Source organism: Dendrobates tinctorius, unplaced genomic scaffold (genome assembly GCF_039654945.1).
Source record: "Dendrobates tinctorius isolate UK_male_01 unplaced genomic scaffold, ASM3965494v1 ptg000144l, whole genome shotgun sequence".
In the NCBI taxonomy this organism is placed as follows: Eukaryota; Metazoa; Chordata; class Amphibia; order Anura; family Dendrobatidae; genus Dendrobates; species Dendrobates tinctorius.
The window spans coordinates 3996327-4014033 of NW_027361811.1; the positions used below are offsets into that span (position 1 = coordinate 3996327).

General features: G+C 45.0%; 1 protein-coding gene across 17 annotated transcripts in view; it reads right to left on the bottom strand.

The window, feature by feature from the left end:
• The window catches only part of AOPEP (aminopeptidase O (putative)), a 767795-nt gene extending 750389 nt beyond the window's left edge, over window positions 1-17406 (bottom strand). For 3 of the 17 annotated variants that reach the window (XR_012220365.1, XM_073545978.1, XM_073545976.1), the window contains exon 1: window positions 15635-15751. The gene's annotated coding sequence lies outside the window, so the exon portion shown is untranslated. Of the gene's footprint in view, window positions 1-15634; window positions 15755-17128 lie in introns of those variants that run through there. The other 14 variants (XR_012220366.1, XM_073545980.1, XM_073545979.1 and 11 more) reach the window with 11 other exon arrangements.
• Window positions 17407-17707: the final 301 nt, after the last annotated feature.

The window sequence follows — 17707 nt, forward strand, 5'->3', positions numbered from 1 at the left end:
AATTGGTCTTGTTCGCATCGGTTGGGTGGTCTTCCTACTATTGTCTGTTCTGTACAACGTAAATCAGGTTGAGTAGTGGGAACAGGCGGGGTAGTGGAGTCAGGTTGGGTAGTGGAGGATGGGGACGCGCCCATATTTAATGGAGCAGCCAATTCGGGAGCTTCAAATTCCTGTTCCTCTTCTGGGTCGGCAGGTCGGAGAATTCTCCCTCATCATCGACAGCTGTGAAGGGGAGCGCCTCAGGAACAACTAGCATTCTCTCTGTTTGATCGGGATCCCGTGACAAGCAAGGACACATGTTCCGATGAACTGCTCAAGTGGGAGCATCCTATTCCCCTTCAGGCTGAACTTCACAGATAGGACCTTCAGATCCGATTCGGCGTTTCACCCGATAAGGGGTCTTCTCCCACCGACACTCCAGTTTGCCTCGAGGACGTTTGTCTTGGACCAACATGCGGCCCCGGCCCGAAAAGCTGTCCCTCGCAGGGGAGTCACTTCATGATGTTCACGTTACCAGAACTTGGTCTGCACAAGCTGATGGAGAGTCTTTAGACGATGACGATGTTCGCGGACCTAGGTGGACACCCCCGTCTGGGGGTAGTCATCCTTTGGATCCAATTCCAGCTCTGTGACTTCTCTCCCCTTCCGGCCGAACAGTAGGGTGTATATCCAGTCATGTTGTGCACCCGATTGTTGTACACCCAGACCAATTCAGCCACAAACTCAGGCCTGCACGGCCTCCTCTTCCCCATCCTGGCCTGCACGGCCTCCTCTTCCCCATCCTTGTATGCATGGCCCAATCAATAAAAACATTAAAAAAAATAAACCATCCTTATTGTTCAGATGCCAGAAACTTCAGAAGCCAGGCGATCAGGTGTGCCCACTACTTAAGGGAATGAAAATTCACTGCCCTCCACGCCTATTGGAGTGGAGAGAAGTGAATATTCATTTCTCTTAAGTAGAAGGCACACATGATCGCCAGGCCCCCGCTGGAAGTCGGTGGATGCGGCTGACACTGTGCATGCTATTACAGAGAAATGAATATTCACTGCCAGCACAGTGAATATTCAATTCTCTTTAGCAGTAAGCACAGGCTTTAGCCGCAGCCAGCTCCTGCCTAATGTGACCTGCTGCTCTGCCTTCCGTCTTCTGGGATCCTCACTAGAGTATAAGCTGAGAGGGTTTTTTCAGCACAAAAAATGTGCTGAAAAACTCGGCTTATTCTTGAGTATATATGGCAAGTCTAAAATAAGACCTAATAGTCAGTGTGAGTTACTTATTTTGATTTGGTGAAATGGGAACAAAAGAAAAAAAAAAAAAAACATTGCTTAAGTTATATTAAATGTATTTTTTATAAATGTTGCAAACTAAAAAAAAGCGATTTTTTTTGACTGCACATTCACCTTAAAATGAAACACTATTGGGTGTAGACCCATTGCGCCTCATCCCGAGCTTATCCTGGAGAGATGTGATTAAGTAACTAGGAGCAAAGAAGACTGCCCACCTAGCTTGATGATGATTCAACAGCTGGGTGGACTGCAGAAAGATCATACTGCATTTTTATAGCCTGTGTACATTAATACTGGAGAGCTGGCGCGTTGCAGTAGATGTCGCCATTCGTCAAGCGCCATCTTATTGGCCAGAAGCTTATTATCCCTAATGGTATAGCTTTGCTAAGCCGGTTAAAACAGTTTGGAGAAACAAAACACAGGAGACTGACTTCCCCGAAGAAGTTTTTTGCAGGAGCACTGCCCCAGCACCAGCAGAAGAGGAAATGCAAATCAATTTATACAATGTGATTTTCTGGATTTTATTTTTGCTATTCTCTCAATGTTAGGGTATGTGCACACAGAGTTTTTGGGATTTGCCTGCGGTTTTAGGGTATGTGCACACGCTGCGGATTGGGGTGCGGATTTGGCAGCGCGGATTTTGTAAAATCTGCAGGTAAATCTGCAGGTCAAAAGACCTGCGGTTTCTCATCTCCACAATGGAGGAGATGGCAAACCGCAGCGGAACCGCAGAAAGAATTGACATGTCAATTCTTTCTGTGGTTTCAAAACTGCGGAAAAATCTGCACCGTCTGCACTGCGGTTTTTTATTCCCATAGGGAATAAGGGTACTGTACACTGCAGCAAAAACTGCTGCGGACCCGCAGCGGCCAAATCCGCTGCGGAACAGCAGCAGAATCCGCAGCGTGTGCACACACCCTTACACCTCATAATTAGTGTTGAGCGATACCATCCGATATCCAGAAATATCGGATCGGATTGGATCGGCCTGATACACAAAAAGTATCGGGTATCGCCGATTCCGATACCGGAAGTCCCATTTAAGTCAATGGGACAGAAGTATCGGATTTAAAAAAAAACCCTTTCTTTCCTTGTACATCCAGTTCAAGGGGGGGGGGGGGGGGGGGGGGGGGAGTGTGGGCGGTGCGTGGGCAGACACTGTGCGTGGGCCTGCCGGGAGGTCTGTGTGTGTGTGTGCAGGCATCGTCCGATGGGACTACAAGTCCCATCGGGCGATGCCTGCTACAATGACAGTGATTGACACATTAGCCAATGATGGGACAGTAGTAGTCCCATCATCCGGCTAATGTGTTGAATGTAAAAAAAAAAAAACCCACATACTACATACATACAACATTCAAACAAAATACATACTACATACATATATCGTACATACAACATTCATACTACATTCATACATACTACATTCAACATACATACATACGTACAACATTCATACAACATACATACTACATACATACAATATTCATACAACATACATACAACATGCTACATATATACTACATACAATACATTCATACATATAGACATACAGTACATATAACAGAGTACATACTCACCATTACTTGTCACCTTGTTCTCCGAAGCCAGTGTCATCTATGAAAAACATGAAAAAAACAAACCACCAAATACTCCCTGTTCCGCAGAAATCCACGAGTGAGTGCCCCACGACGATCTCCCATGGAGAACAGCAGCATCAGCTGATGCGACCGTTCTCTAGGGGCTCCAGGAATCCAATGACGGGAGGTAGGTATCCTTCCGCACTGTATTCCTCCACCACTGTAAAAAAAAATAGTCCCTAGTCTCACTTTTGGCATTGCTGTGTGAGAAAGTTCCCACGCAGCTTTTGCCATAAAGTGAGACTAGGGACTTTTTACAGTGGCGGAGGAATATAGGACTACTACTGCCTGCACACACACACACAGACCCCCGGCAGGCCCGTACAGACCGCCGGCAGCCGGTACAGACCCCCGGCAGGCCCGTGCATCATGATGCGCACAGACCGTGCATCATGATGACGTCATTTCAGCAGCCAATCACAGCCACAACAGTGGCTCATTGCATTATGGGAACTTCCGATTCCGGTATCCGATATTGAAAAAATATAAGTACTCGGTATCGGAATTCCGATACAGCGAATATCGGCCGATACCCGATATTTGCAGTATCGGAATGCTCAACACTACTCATAATGGATGAGGTGTGAAACCGCAGCGTTTCTGCACAAAAGAATTGACATGCTGCGGATTGTAAACCGCAGCAAAACCGCGCGGAAAAATCCACAGCATGTGCACAGCGTTTTCTAGTTAACCATTTGTGGGGAATAGATAGCTCAGCTGGGATCTTTGCTTTGGCACAAGCGTGTGGCTATGAAGTCACTTCAGCAGACTAGCAATATGGACACGGCATATTTATTGTGCACACTTGTTATCCAATGTTACACATGCCAAACATGAAATAAAACATCTAAGGCCGTCTGGCCACTAACTAACAATAGCAGGCTAACTACAAAATAAACCTATATAACAGCAAACAAGTCCATGTTATCTTACTGTGTCAGCTCCCAGCTCAGCAGACGAGATAGACTGAGAGATTCCAGCTCCTCCTGATTATATCAGCTGGACCAGTCAGGAAACCAAAACCTGGATTGAATTAGTGGAGAGGGAACTACCAGTCCTTTCCATGCTGATCACTAAGGAAACCAGGACTGGATTACAGTGAAATAAACTGGCTTCATCATCAGTACAGGGAGACATATGAAATGAAACGGGGAGAAACATACCTGTTTTCTAGTACCTCTCCCCTTGGCACCTCACACATTGAAAACAATGGTACTGTACAACACACCTAAATCTGCTGCGGACCCGCAGCTGCAGAAACGCTGCGGATCCGCAGCAGAATCCGCACCATGTGCACATACCCTTAAAATTAACCTACCCTCAAAATTATAGACTGTTCATGTCTTAGTCAGTGGGCATACTTACAAAATCAGCAAGGGATCAAATAATTACAGTACATATTTGTGTATAAGTCGAGATTTTCAGCCTATTTTGTTGGGCTGAAAGTCCCCCTCTCGGATTATACACGAGTCATATACGGGGTCGGCGGGGGAGGGGGAGGTGTCAGATCATACTCACCCCCTCCTGGCACAGTCTCTTCAGCCCTTGCTTCCCCCATGATCTCAGCGTCCACGGCGTACCGCTCATTAAACTTATGAATATGCGCATATTTAATGAGCGGTACCACGTGACCGCTGACTGCAGGAACAGCTGGGACGCAGAGATCGTGCGGGAAGAAGGGGCTGAAGAGACTGTGTGCCAGGAGGGGGCGAGTATGACAGGGGAGGACGGGAAGCAGATCAATATTTACCGGTCCCCGTTCCATCGCTGTCTCCCGGGTCCTGTGCAGTCGCACAGTCGCACCGGTTGAACCAGCGGTATGTCCGCCCATGTTTACACTCATGAAAGTGGTCATACAATTTTGCAAACTGTTAACTACTAGTAAAAGTTGACCATTTGGCACTATGAGGTTAATGCTGCATCACATCTAATACAAGTCTACAATATGTCAACCACTTTCTGCTAACTTGAAGTTGCATGACTTTCAGAATAAGATTTCATGTTTTCAAGATATTTTCAGAATGTGAGTCAAGTATAGTTTAGGAAACTTTAGAAACACACACAAAACGCACAAAAACCCTCACAAGTTACAAGAAGATCACAGTCTCCAAAATCAGCTGAAAACACGAACAAAATGGCACAAAACTAAAAACAGAATAAAAACACTTAGAATTTTATACACGTACAGTTGTGCTCATTATGTCATTATGATTTAACCCCTTCCTGACATCCGACGTACTATCCTGTCCACGGTACCCGGGCCCGTATGACCGTTGACGGGATAGTACGTCTACCGCGATCAGCGGCGCCCACTTGGTGAGCGCCGCTGATCGCGGCCGGGTGTCAGCTGATTATCACAGCTGACACCCGGCACTATGTGTCAGGGGCGGTCACGGACCGCCCCCGACACGTTAACCCCTTGCACACCGCGATCAAACATGATCGCGGTGTACCGGGAGTTAAAGGGAAGCATCGGCAGGGAGGGGACTCCCTCCGTGCTTCCCTGAGCCCCCCACGGCAGCGCAATGTGCAGCGCTGCTGCAGGGGGCTCCTATCCTCCAGGCCCCCGAATCCAAGATGGCGACGGGGGCCTTCGGGGACCTGAGGAAGCTGGCTTCCTCAGTGCCTGCAAAGCGCAGGCAAGAGGAAGTCTTCTTCAATGCCTGTGACAGATTGCTGATCTGTCACAGTGATCTGTGATGTGACAGATCAGCGATCTGTCACAGGACAGTGATGTCCCACCTGGGACTATGTAATAAAGTAAAAAAAAAAATAAAAAAAAAAATGTAAAAATAAATTTAAAAAAAATCGCCAAATAAATTAGAAAAAAAAAAATAAATATTCCCTCAATAAATCCATTTTTTGGAAATAATAAAAAAAAAAACAATAAAAGTACACATATTAGGTATCGCCGCGTCCGTAATGACCCGCCCTATAAAACTGTCCCATTAGTTAACCCTTTTAGCGAACCCCTTAAAAAATAAAAATAAAAAACGAAGCAAAAAATAATGATTTATTATCATACCGCCAAACAAAAAGTGTAATAACGCGCGATCAAAAAGACGCATATAAATATCCATGGTACCGCTGAAAACGTCATCTTGTCCCGCAAAAATCGAGCCGCCACACAGCATCATCAGCGAAAAAATAAAAAAGTTATAGCTCACAGAATAAAGCGATGCAAAAATAATTATTTTTTATATAAAATAGTTTTCATTGCATAAAACCGACAAAAACATAAAAAAACGACCTAAGGCTGGTTTCACATTTGCGTTTTTTAGCGCTGGAAAAAAACGCATATGTGCGCATGCGTTTTTTCCCCTATATTTAACATGGGTGCGCATACCTGCGCGCTGGTAAGCGCATGTATGCGATTTTCATGCGCTGCGTTTTTTTGGGGTGTGCGTTTGTATTTTCCAGACGCAGCATGTTGCATTTTTTGGCCCTGCAAAAAAGCGCATGCGCACATATGCGCACGTTTTGCGCTAAAAATGGCCATTATAGCCTATGGATGCGCATATGTGCGCACTGGCATGCTCATGTATGCGTTTTTTTGCACATGCGGTTTTTTTTGATAACCATGGAATTTAGGGGTTTGGGTTAGAGTTAGGGTTAGTTAAGGGGGTTTAGGGTTAGGGTTAGGGTTTGGGTCAGGGTTAGGGTTAAGTATGGTTTGGTTAAGGGTTAGGGTCAGGGTTAGGGTTAAGTATGGTTTGGTTAAGGGTTAGGGTCAGGGTTAGGGTTAGGGTTAAGTATGGTTTGGTTAAGGGTTAGGGTCAGGGTTAAGTATGGTTTGGTTAAGGGTTAGGGTCAGGGTTAGGGTTAGGGTCAGGGTTAGGGTTAAGTATGGTTTGGTTAAGGGTTAGGGTCAGGGTTAGGGTTAGGGTTAAGTATGGTTTGGTTAAGGGTTAGGGTCAGGGTTAGGGTTAGGGTCAGGGTTAGGGTTAGTTAGGGTTTAGGGTTTGGGTTAGGGTTAAGTATGATTTGGTTAAGGGTTAGGGTTAGGGTCAGGGTTAGGGTTAGTAAAGTCATGGTTTGGGTTAGTGTGAGGGGCCACCTAATGTTGGAAAAAAACGCAAACGCGGTAAAAACGCACTAAAAACGCATACAAACGCATAAAAACGCTGCGTTTTTTTCATGCATGCTCATAAAAATGCTTGAAAAAAACGCAGCAGTTGTATGCTTTTGTATGCGTTTTTTCAATGCGTTTTTTTGCGGGAAAAACGCGCTGCAAAAAAAAGCAAGTGTGAAACTAGCCTCAATGAGGTATCGCTGTAACCGTACTGACCCGAAGAATAAAACCGCTTTATCAATTTTACCGCACGCGGAACGGTGTAAACGCACCCCCCCAAAAGAAATTCATGAAACGCTGGTTTTTGTTCATTCTGCGTCCCAAAAATAGGAATAAAAAGCGATCAAAAAATGTCACGTGCCCGAAAATGGTACCAATAAAAACGTCAACTCGTCCCGCAAAATAAGACCTCACATGACTCAGTGGGTCAAAATACGGAAAAATTATAGCTCTCAAAATGTGGTGATGCAAAAACTATTTTACAATAAAAAGCGTCTTTTAGCGTGTGACAGCCGCCAAACATAAAAACCGCCATAAATAGTAAGTCAAACCCCCTGTTATCACCCCCTTAGTTAGGGAAAAATAATAAAACTAAAAAAAAAGTATTTATCTCCATTTTCCCGTTAGGGTAAGGCTGTGTGCACACGCTGCGGATTAGGTGCGGATTCATCCGCGCGGATTTTGTAAAATCCGCAGGTGAAACCGCAGGTCAAAAGACCTGCGGTTTTACCTGCGGATTGCTCTTCGGTTTTGTCCTGCGGTTTTTCATCTCCTCGATAGAGGAGATGGCAAACCGCAGGAGAATCCGCAGAAAGAATTGACATGTCAATTCTTTCTGCGGATTGAAAACCGCGGAAAATTCCGCACCGTCTGCACTGCGGTTTTTGATTCCCATAGGGAATCATGGTACTGTACACCGCAGCAGAAACTGCTGCGAGTCCGCAGCAGCCAAAACCGATGCGGAACCGCAGCAAAATCCGCAGCGTGTGCACACAGCCTTAGGGTTAGGGCTAGGGTTAGGGGTGTGTTGGGGTTAGGGTTGGAGTTTTAATTGGGGGTTTCCACTGTTTGGGCACATCAGGGGCTCTCCAAATGCAACATGGCGTCTGATCTCAATTCCAGCCAATTCTCAGTTGAAAAAGTCAAATGGTGCTCCTTCCCTTCCAAGCTCTGCCATGCGCCCAAACAGTGTTTTACCCCCACATGTAGGGTATCAGCCTACTCAGGACAAATTGCAAAACAATTTTTGGGGTCCAATTTCTCCTGTTACCCTTAGGAAAATAAAAAATTGGGGGCAAAAATATCATTTTTGTGGAAAAAAATGATTTTTTTATTTTCACGTCCGAGTGTTATAAACTTCTGTGAAGCACTTGGGGGTTCAAAGTGCTCACCACACATCTAGATAAGTTCCGTGGGGGGTCTAGTGTCCAAAATGGGGTCACTTGTGGGGAGTTTCAATAGTTTAGGTACATTAGGGGCTCTCCAAAGGCAACATGACACCCGCAGACCATTCCATCAAAGTCTGCATTCCAAAACGTCACTACTTCCCTTCCGAGCCCCGACGTGTGCCCATACAGTAGTTTTCTCCCACATATGGGGTATCAGCATACTCAGGACAAATTGGACAACAACTTTTGGGGTCCAATTTCTCCTGGTACCCTTGGGAAAATAAAAAAAATGGTGACTAAAAGATCATGTTTGTGGAAAAAATACGAATTATTTATTTTCACGCCCGGGCATTATAAACTTCTGTGAAGCACTGGGGGGGTCAAAGTGCTCACAACACATCTAGATAAGTTCCTTAGGGGGTCTAGTTTCCAAAATGGTGTCATTTGTGGGGGGTTTCCACTGTTTTGGTACATCAGGAGTTTTCCAAACGCGACATGGTGTCCGATCTCAATTCCAGCCAAAAACGTCAAATGGCGCTGCTTCCCTTCCGAGCTCTGCCATGCGCCCAAATAGTGGTTTACCCCCACATGTGGGGTATCAGCGTACTCAGAACAAATTGCACAATAACTTTTACGGTCCTGTTACCCTTGGAAAAATAAGAATTGAGGGTGAAAAGATCATTTTTGTGGAAAAAATATGATTTTTTAATTGTACCGCTGCACGTTATAAACTTCTGTAAAGCCCTTGTGGGTTCAAAGTTCTCACCACATATCTAGATAAGTTCCTTGGGGGGTCTAGTTTCCAAAATGGGGTCACTTGTAGGGGGTTTCCACTGTTTAGGTACATCAGGGACTCTCCAAACGTGACATGGCGTCCGATCTGAATTTTTTTTTGTTAGGAAGTTATAAGGGTTAAAAATTGACCAGCGATTTCTCATTTTTGCAACACCATTTTATTTTTACGGACCACATCACAGTTGAAGCCACTTTGAGGGGTCTATATGATAGAAAATACCCAAAAGTGACACCATTCTAAAAACTGCACCCCTTAAGGTGCTCAAAACCATATTCAAGAAGTTTATTAACCCTTTAGGTGCGTCACAGGAATTTTTTGAATATTTAAAAAAAAATGAACTAACTTTTTTTCACAAAAAAAATAATTCAGGTTCAATTTTTTTTATTTTACCAATGGTAACAGGAGAAATTGGACTGCAAAAGTTATTGTGTAATTTGTCCTGAGTACGCTGATACCTGATATGTGGGGGGGAACCACTGTTTCGGCGCATGGCAGAGCTCAGAAGGGAAGGAGCGCCGTTTGACTTTTTCAATGCAAAATTGGCTGGAATTCAGATCGGACGCCATGTCACGTTTGGAGAGCCCCTGATGTACCTAAACAGTGGAAACCCCCCACAAGTGACCCCATTTTGGAAACTAGTCCCAAGGAACTTATCTAGCTATGTGGTGAGAACTTTAAACCCACAAGAGCTTCACAGAAGTTTATAACGTACAGCGGTATAATTAATAAATCATTTTTTCCACAAAAATGATCTTTTCACCCCCAATTTTTATTTTCCCAAGGGTAACAGGACCCTAAAAGTTATTGTGCAATTTGTCCTGAGTACGTTGATACCCCACATGTGGGGGTAAACTACTATTTGGGTGCATGGCAGAGCTCAGAAGGGAAGCAGCGCCATTTGACGTTTTTGGCTGGAATTGAGATCGGACACCATGTCGCGATTGGAAAACCCCTGATGTACCAAAACAGTGGAAACCCCCCACAAATGACCCTATTTTGGAAACTAGACCCCCCACGGAACTTATCTAGATGTGTGGTGAGCACTTTGAACCCCCAAGTGCTTCACAGAAGTTTATAACGCCCGGGCGTGAAAATAAAAAAATCGGTTTTTTCCACAAACATGATATTTTTGCCCCCAATTTTTTATTTTCCTAAGGGTAACAGGAGAAATTGGACCCCAAAAGTTGTTTTGCAATTTGTCCTGAGTAGGCTGATACCCTACATGTGGGGGTAAAACACTGTTTGGGCGCATGGCAGAGCTTGGAAGGGAAGGAGCACCATTTGACTTTTTCAACTGAGAATTGGCTGGAATTGAGATCAGACGCCATGTTGCATTTGGAGAGCACCTGATGTGCCCAAACAGTGGAAACCCCCAATTCTAACTCCAACCCTAACCCCAACACACCCCTAACCCTAATCTCATCCCTAACCCTAAACCTAGCCCTAGTCGGAAAATGGAAATAAATACCTTTTAATTTTATTATTTTTCCCTAACTAAGGGGGTGATAACGGGGGGTTTGATTTACTATTTATGGCGGGGTTTTTATGTTTGGTGCTGTCATACGCTAAAAGACGCTTTTTATTGTAAAAATAGTTTTTGCATCACCACATACTGAGAGCTATAATTTTTCCGTATTTTGACCCACCGAGTCATTTGAGGTCTTAATTTTGCGGGACGAGTTGACGTTTTTATTGGTACCATTTTCGGGCACGTGACATTTTTTGATCGCTTTTTATCCCGATTTTTGGGACGCAGAATGAACAAAAACCAGAGTTTCATGAATTTCTTTTGGGGGGGTGCATTTACATCGTTCCGCGTGCGGTAAAATTGATAAAGCGGTTTTATTCTTCGGGTCAGTACGGTTACAGCGATACCTCATTTAGGTCTTTTTTTGTTTTGTCGGTTTCATGCAATGAAAACTATTTTATATAAAAAATAATTATTTTTGCATCACTTTATTCTGCGAGCTATAACTTTTTTATTTTTTCGCTGATGACGCTGTATGGTGGCTCGATTTTTGTGGGACAAGATGACGTTTTCAGCGGTGCCATGGATATTTATATGCGTCTTTTTGATCGCGCGTTATTGCATTTTGTGTTTGGCGGTATGATAATAAATTTTTTGCTTCGTTTTTTATTTTTTAAGGGGTTCGCTAAAGGGGTTAACTAATGGGACAGTTTTATAGGGCAGGTAGTTACGGACGAGGCGATACCTAATATGTGTACTTTTATGGTTTGTTTTTTTTATTTCCAAAAAAATGGATTTATTGGGGGGATATTTTTTTTTCTAATTTATTTGGCGATTTTTTTAATATTATTTTAACACTTTTTTTTTTTTTTTTTTCCCAACTTTATTACATAGTCCCTGGTGGGACATCACTGTCCTGTGACAGATCGCTGATCTGTCACATCACAGATCACTGTGACAGATCAGCGATCTGTCACAGGCACTGCTGCAGACTTCCTCATGCCTGCGCTTTGCAGGCACTGAGGAAGCCAGCTCCCTGCAGGCCCCCGAAGGCCCCCGTCGCCATCTAGGATTCGGGGGCATGCAGGGAAGGAGCCCCCCGCAGCAGCGCTGCACATTGCGCTGCCGTGGGGGGCTCAGGGAAGCACGGAGGGAGCCCCCGCCCTGCCGATGTTTCCCTTTAACCCCCGGTACACCGCGATCTTGTTTGATTGCGGTGTGCAAGGGGTTAACATGTCGGGGGCGGTCCGTGACCGCCCCTGACACATTGTGCCGGGTGTCAGCTGTGATAATTAGCTGACACCCGGCCGCGATCAGCGGCGCTCACCACGTGGGCGCCGCTGATCGCACTAGACGTACTACCCCGTCCATGGGCATAGGGGCCTGGGTCCCATGGACGGGATAGTACATCTGATGTCAGGAAGGGGTTAAATACAATTTCCAGCTCAAGAGAGGGAGGCCACACCCCAGCTTGCACAGAATGCAAAAATGCAAAGAAAAAAACATGTGAACATGCATTTATGTGCTGCATGTGTACCAACTCAAACCAAGCTCAATTTTTGTGTTTTTTCTTTGTATTTTTGCATTCTGTGCAAGCTGGGGTGTGGCCTCCCTCTCCTGAGCTGGAAATTGTATATAAGGCTTCCCCTGACTGGTGTCCACTGGTTGGGACCCGGTCCTTGTCTGCCCTTTTTCACACAGAAGTCAACTTTGACACCTGATAAGGTTACTAATACTAGACAGTGTAGGACTGCCACTGAGTCACCTTGTCGATGGTGGGACGGCTTTTATGCGATGTTTGATCAAATACAGTATTACTAAGAACTCTGTATGATTTAAGGCTATGTGCCCACGCTAGCGTTTTTAAACGCTCAGGAAAAGGATCCCCTTTCCCAGAAAACGCTTATGCTGTGTTTTTAGCTGCTAAGCGATTCCTGAGCGGTTAAAAACGCATGCATTGGCACAAAAAGCCAAAAACGCATGCTAATTAATTTGATGCATCTTTTAAGCATTTCTGCAGCGTCTGATCCGGCTCAAACGCTGCGGAAATGCTTAAGAAAACGCATCGTGGGCACACAGCCTAAATGCACTTTTGCTTTTTATTTATTTAATTATAGTAGGGTTTTTTCATTTTGTCTTTTGTAGGTTTTGTATTATTAATAATAGGTTGCATGCAACAAAGACTTCTATAGAAGGTGTGTGTGAATTGCGGCTAACATATGAGGTGTCTGATTTGGCTGCTTTAATTCCCACTGTTTTAGGGTTCACATGATGTCTTGTACAGGAAGATTATGTCTGGAATCCGTTTGAAAAAGCATTGCAATAAGTGAGCATTCTGCACAGCAATGTAAGGCTGGTTTCACATTAGCGCATTTTCAGCGCGCGCACGGTCGGGGGTAGCTCCGCCCCCGAGCCGGCTCTCTGCCCGGCGTGCCCGCCCCTTGCTTGTAGCGCCGCCTACTAGCGGACAGCGGCGTCTGCGATCGGCGCACCCTATCTTTAGCATAGGGTGCGCAGATCGTGCGCAGGCCGTGCGCTAGTTGCGCTTTGACCTGCGCTGCGCACTTTTGACGGTGCGCCGTGCGCGCCAAAATCCGAAAAGTTTGATTTTGGCGCGCACGGCGCACCGTCAAAAGTGCGCAGCGCAGGTCAAAGCGCAACTAGCGCACGGCCTGCGCACCCTATGCTAAAGATAGGGTGCGCCGATCGCAGGCGCCGCTGTCCGCTAGTAGGCGGCGCTACAAGCAAGGGGCGGGCACGCCGGGCAGAGAGCCGGCTCGGGGGCGGAGCTACCCCCGGCCGTGCGCGCGCTGAAAATGCGCTAATGTGAAACCAGCCTTAATAGGACATTGTTGCGCACATGTTCAGTCTTTTGCTATTACTTTTATCCAGTCCAGGATTTGCAAAGCCATGAAGCAATTAAAAGAAGCAGCATGCTCATTATTCAAGTGGCTTCTGCCAGGAAGCCGCTCACCACTGTATTGGAAAGTATAGGGAATAGACGCGGATGACAAATCGGCCCAAAATAAGGATGGTATGTAATGCCACTTGAGGAAAAGCGGATATGCCTAGAAAACCTCAGTGGACTCTGTAGCCTGAAAAAAAGGTGTTCTGCGCACAAAGTCTTTTGCTGAGATTTTGAAGCAGTCACTGGCTACGTGCACACGGAATGCAGCTTTTTTTTTTTTTTTTTTTAAAGAAAAAAATGAGCAGAAACTCCAAATTTTTGTGGAGTTTTAGCACTTTTGAGTAATATTTGGAGAGTCTCCAAAACCTCTCTGTTACAAAAACTCTGTGGGCACATAGTCACTGGGGAAAAACTCTGCAAAATCCTTTCCAAAAAATGAAAACTTGGTGTTTCAGCTGTAAAAACTCAACAAAAAGAGTCAGTTTGAACACACCCCAAGGTTAGGTCACACATCCATTCTCTACAGGAACAAGAAAAAGAGTCCTATTATTCTGATCAGACTCTAATCACTGTTTGATCAGTGTCACCAGTTTTTACCTCAGTGGAGAAAAAAAAAAAAAAAAAGTTCCTCCACCTTCTCCATTCTGTGAAAATCGGATTGCACTTGGATGTCATCCTAGTGCAGTCTGATTTTTTTTTTGTTTTTGTTTTTTGTTTTACAGACCTATAGACTTTTAACTGACACTCAGATAAAAATTCAGACAGGTCTCTGATTTTTTTCTATGGCCCACTCAGAAGAAAAACTTGGACATGTGCACAGCCCGATAAAATATTATAGGAATGAGTGCTATGCATAAAAGCACGGATAGCACTCATCCTAGAAAATCGGTTGTGTAGACAAGTTCTAAGGGTATGTGTACAAGAAGTCTTTTACAGTCGGATTTCACCTGGAACCCACCTGAAAAAGTTCTAAAAAAAAAAATTGTATGAACATATGCTCAGAAATGTAAAAACGACATTGCTGTGCTCATGTTCAATCTCTAAATTCTTCTTTTAAATGCTCCAGAGTTCAAGAACCATTCAGTAAAAATATTATGTTAATTCGGGTGTTAGTTATAGTTTAACCTCTTACTGCCATTGGACAGGATAGTACGTCCAATGGCAGTACCCTGCTTTGATGATGGTTCTAGCGGTAAGCCCGCATCGAAGCCGGGACATGTCAGCTGTTTTGAACAGACCTCTGTGGTTGTTGATGCCTGATTGCTATGAGCGCCACCCTGTGGTTGGTGCTCATAGCAATGCAGCAATTTTGCTACATAGAGGCGATCTGAGCGGATAGAGTTGTGGCAGCTTCTAGCCTCCCATGGAGGCTATTGAAGCATGACAAAACTTAAACAAAAATAGTTTAAAAGAATGGGGGGGGCTGTAGATAATCCCGTATGTAACCTGAAAAATAAGAAAAATGAGTTATATTAAACTCACCCAGGGGCGGTCTGGGTCCGGTTTTAGTCCGATGGGTATCGCAGTCCGGCACCTCCCATCTTCTAACGGTGACGTCCTCTTCTTTCCTCCTGCTTAGGCGCACTAGTCAGCCCTGTTAAGGGCAGAGCAAATAACTACAGTGCGCAGGCACCTGGAGAGGTCCAGCGCCTGCGCACTGCAGGACTCAGCTCTGCCCTTAACAGGGCTGACTAGTGCGCCTAAGCAGGAGCAGTGCGCCTAAGCAGCGGGGCTGCTGTGTGTGTGCACAGCAGCCTAGATCCATCACAATGAACACAGAAAACATGGCGATCATAACCCAGCACGCACGGCAAAAGTGGTGGTTAGCCACACACCAACATACAAAAAAAAAAAAAAGGAGGTCAGCGTCGCTTGAGGTTAGAACGCATAACATGAAGTGCATATGCACATGATATCTAACTGTATTCAAAATGAGATATTTGGCAAAAAAAATTGATCAATTCAATTGAGCCGCCGCGTCAAGGCAATCTCATGTGGGGGGTCCTACTCTACGTTTTTAATAAACACTGTGCCATACATTAAAAGCAAGACCACATTAAGTGCAATCCGTACCCGAGCATTTCTGGATCACTCCCATGGAGCCAGATGAAGGCCAACCAGGTCTGAATATAGACATATCAGGTTAAACCTCCACACATTGCCCGACCAGCACATATAGATGAAGGGCGATGCAGGCTCGGACACAGATGCACAATTAAATAAAGCTTGGGGCGGGGCTGCTGTGTGTGTGCACAGCAGCCTAGATCCATCACAATGAACACAGAAAACATGGCCATCATAACCCAGCACGCACGGCAAAAGTGGTGGTTAGCCACATACCAACATACAAAAAAAAAAAAAGAGAGAGGCCAGCGTCGCTTGAGGTTAGAACGCATAACATGAAGTGCATATGCACATGATATCTAACTGTATTCAAAATGAGATATTTGGCAAAAAAAAAATTTTAATTGTGCACCTGTGTTTGAACCTGCATCGCCCTTCATCCATGTTTCCTGGTTGGGCAATGTGTGGAGGCTAAACCTAACATGTCTACATTCTGACCTGGTTGGCCTTCATCTGCACTTGCTTTATCTGGCTTCATGGGAGCGATCAAGATATGCTCAGGTACGGATTGCACTTAATGTGGTCTTGCTTTTAATGTATTTAGGAGGCCATACGGCACAGTGTTTATTAAAAACGTAGAGTAGGACCCCCCACGAGATTGCCTTGGCGCGGTTCAATTGAATTGATCAATTTTTTTTCCAAATATCTCATTTTGAATACAGTTAGATATTATGTGCATATGCACTTCATGCTATGCGTTCTATCCTTAAGCGGCGCTGGCTTCTCTCCCTTTTTTTTTTTCAGAATGGATAGGTGTGAAACTGCAGCGAAAACTGCACAAAGAATTGACATGCTGCGGATTGCAACCCGCAGCATGTGCACTGCGTTTTTTTTTTTTTTCCATAGGAAATAAAGGTACTCTACAATGCAGCAGAATCAGCTGCCAAAACCGCTGCGGATCCACAGCAGAATCCGCACCGTGTGCACATACACTAAGCGTGTCATTCCTTTTAACTGCTTCAGGGTTTCCGAATCCTGAAGAGTGTAATAGAAGGGACACGGGATGAAAGAATGTTTGTTTTTTTGACGTTGCTATGCATTATGTTCATTTTATGGGGTGCTTCTGCGGCACTTTTTCAGGTGGATTCTGGGTGGAAAGATGGCAGGTCTTGTAAAGTTTCTGCTCTCCTCCAAAACATTTTGCCCGTTCGACTCGTCCGAGTCTTGGGGACATGTAACGTCTGGCCCTAGCCTTACCCAAATGAGGCATGCCGAAATCCATGTGCTCATCACCTAAACAATCCCGATGAAAGGAAAAGTATTAGCTGCTGAAATTTCTGCAACAAATCCGGCACAAGTGAAAACACCACAACCGCTCCATGAGGTTTCTTGCTCCTCTGTGAACATGATCTGTGATGGTGGCTGATCACGCACTTTGGATAAAACTTTGCTTCATGTAAGCGGTATACAATATCTCACTGTACAGCTAGATGAGTGACAGACCTGCCGGTAAGAGGTTATTCAGCAGGAGATAACAGGCTGGTACATGATGGCAGTGAGGAGGCTGACCTTCCTATACCTTGGGCTGTGTGTGTTCACCAGCAGAGCCGCCATTGCTCACAGAACAATACCTTTCGTGAAGTAAAGCTTTATCTGCGTCCAGTGATCACACAGCTGCTGCTATACACAGAATGTCTCCCCCTGTGTTGTCTGTGTGCTCCATGCAGGAAATCACGCAGCTGTCACAATCTCGTGAGATTTTGTCTGCACTGACACTGAGGCATGCTGCAGTATCCGAGATCACTTTCACTTCTGTCACAAGTCGAAGGCCACAGTCACACGTTCAGTATTTGGTCAGTATTTTACCTCAGAATTTGTAAGCCAAAACCAGGAGTGGAACAATCAGAGGAAAAGTATAATAGAAACACGTCACCACTTCTGGATTTATCACCCACTCCTAGTTTTTTGGCTAAAATACTGAGGTAAAATACTGACCAAAAATCTAAATGTGTGAATGCGGCCAAAGCGTTTGACTCCTTGCTAAAGGGGTGTAGCTGGAAAAACACGTGCAATTTTTCGTAG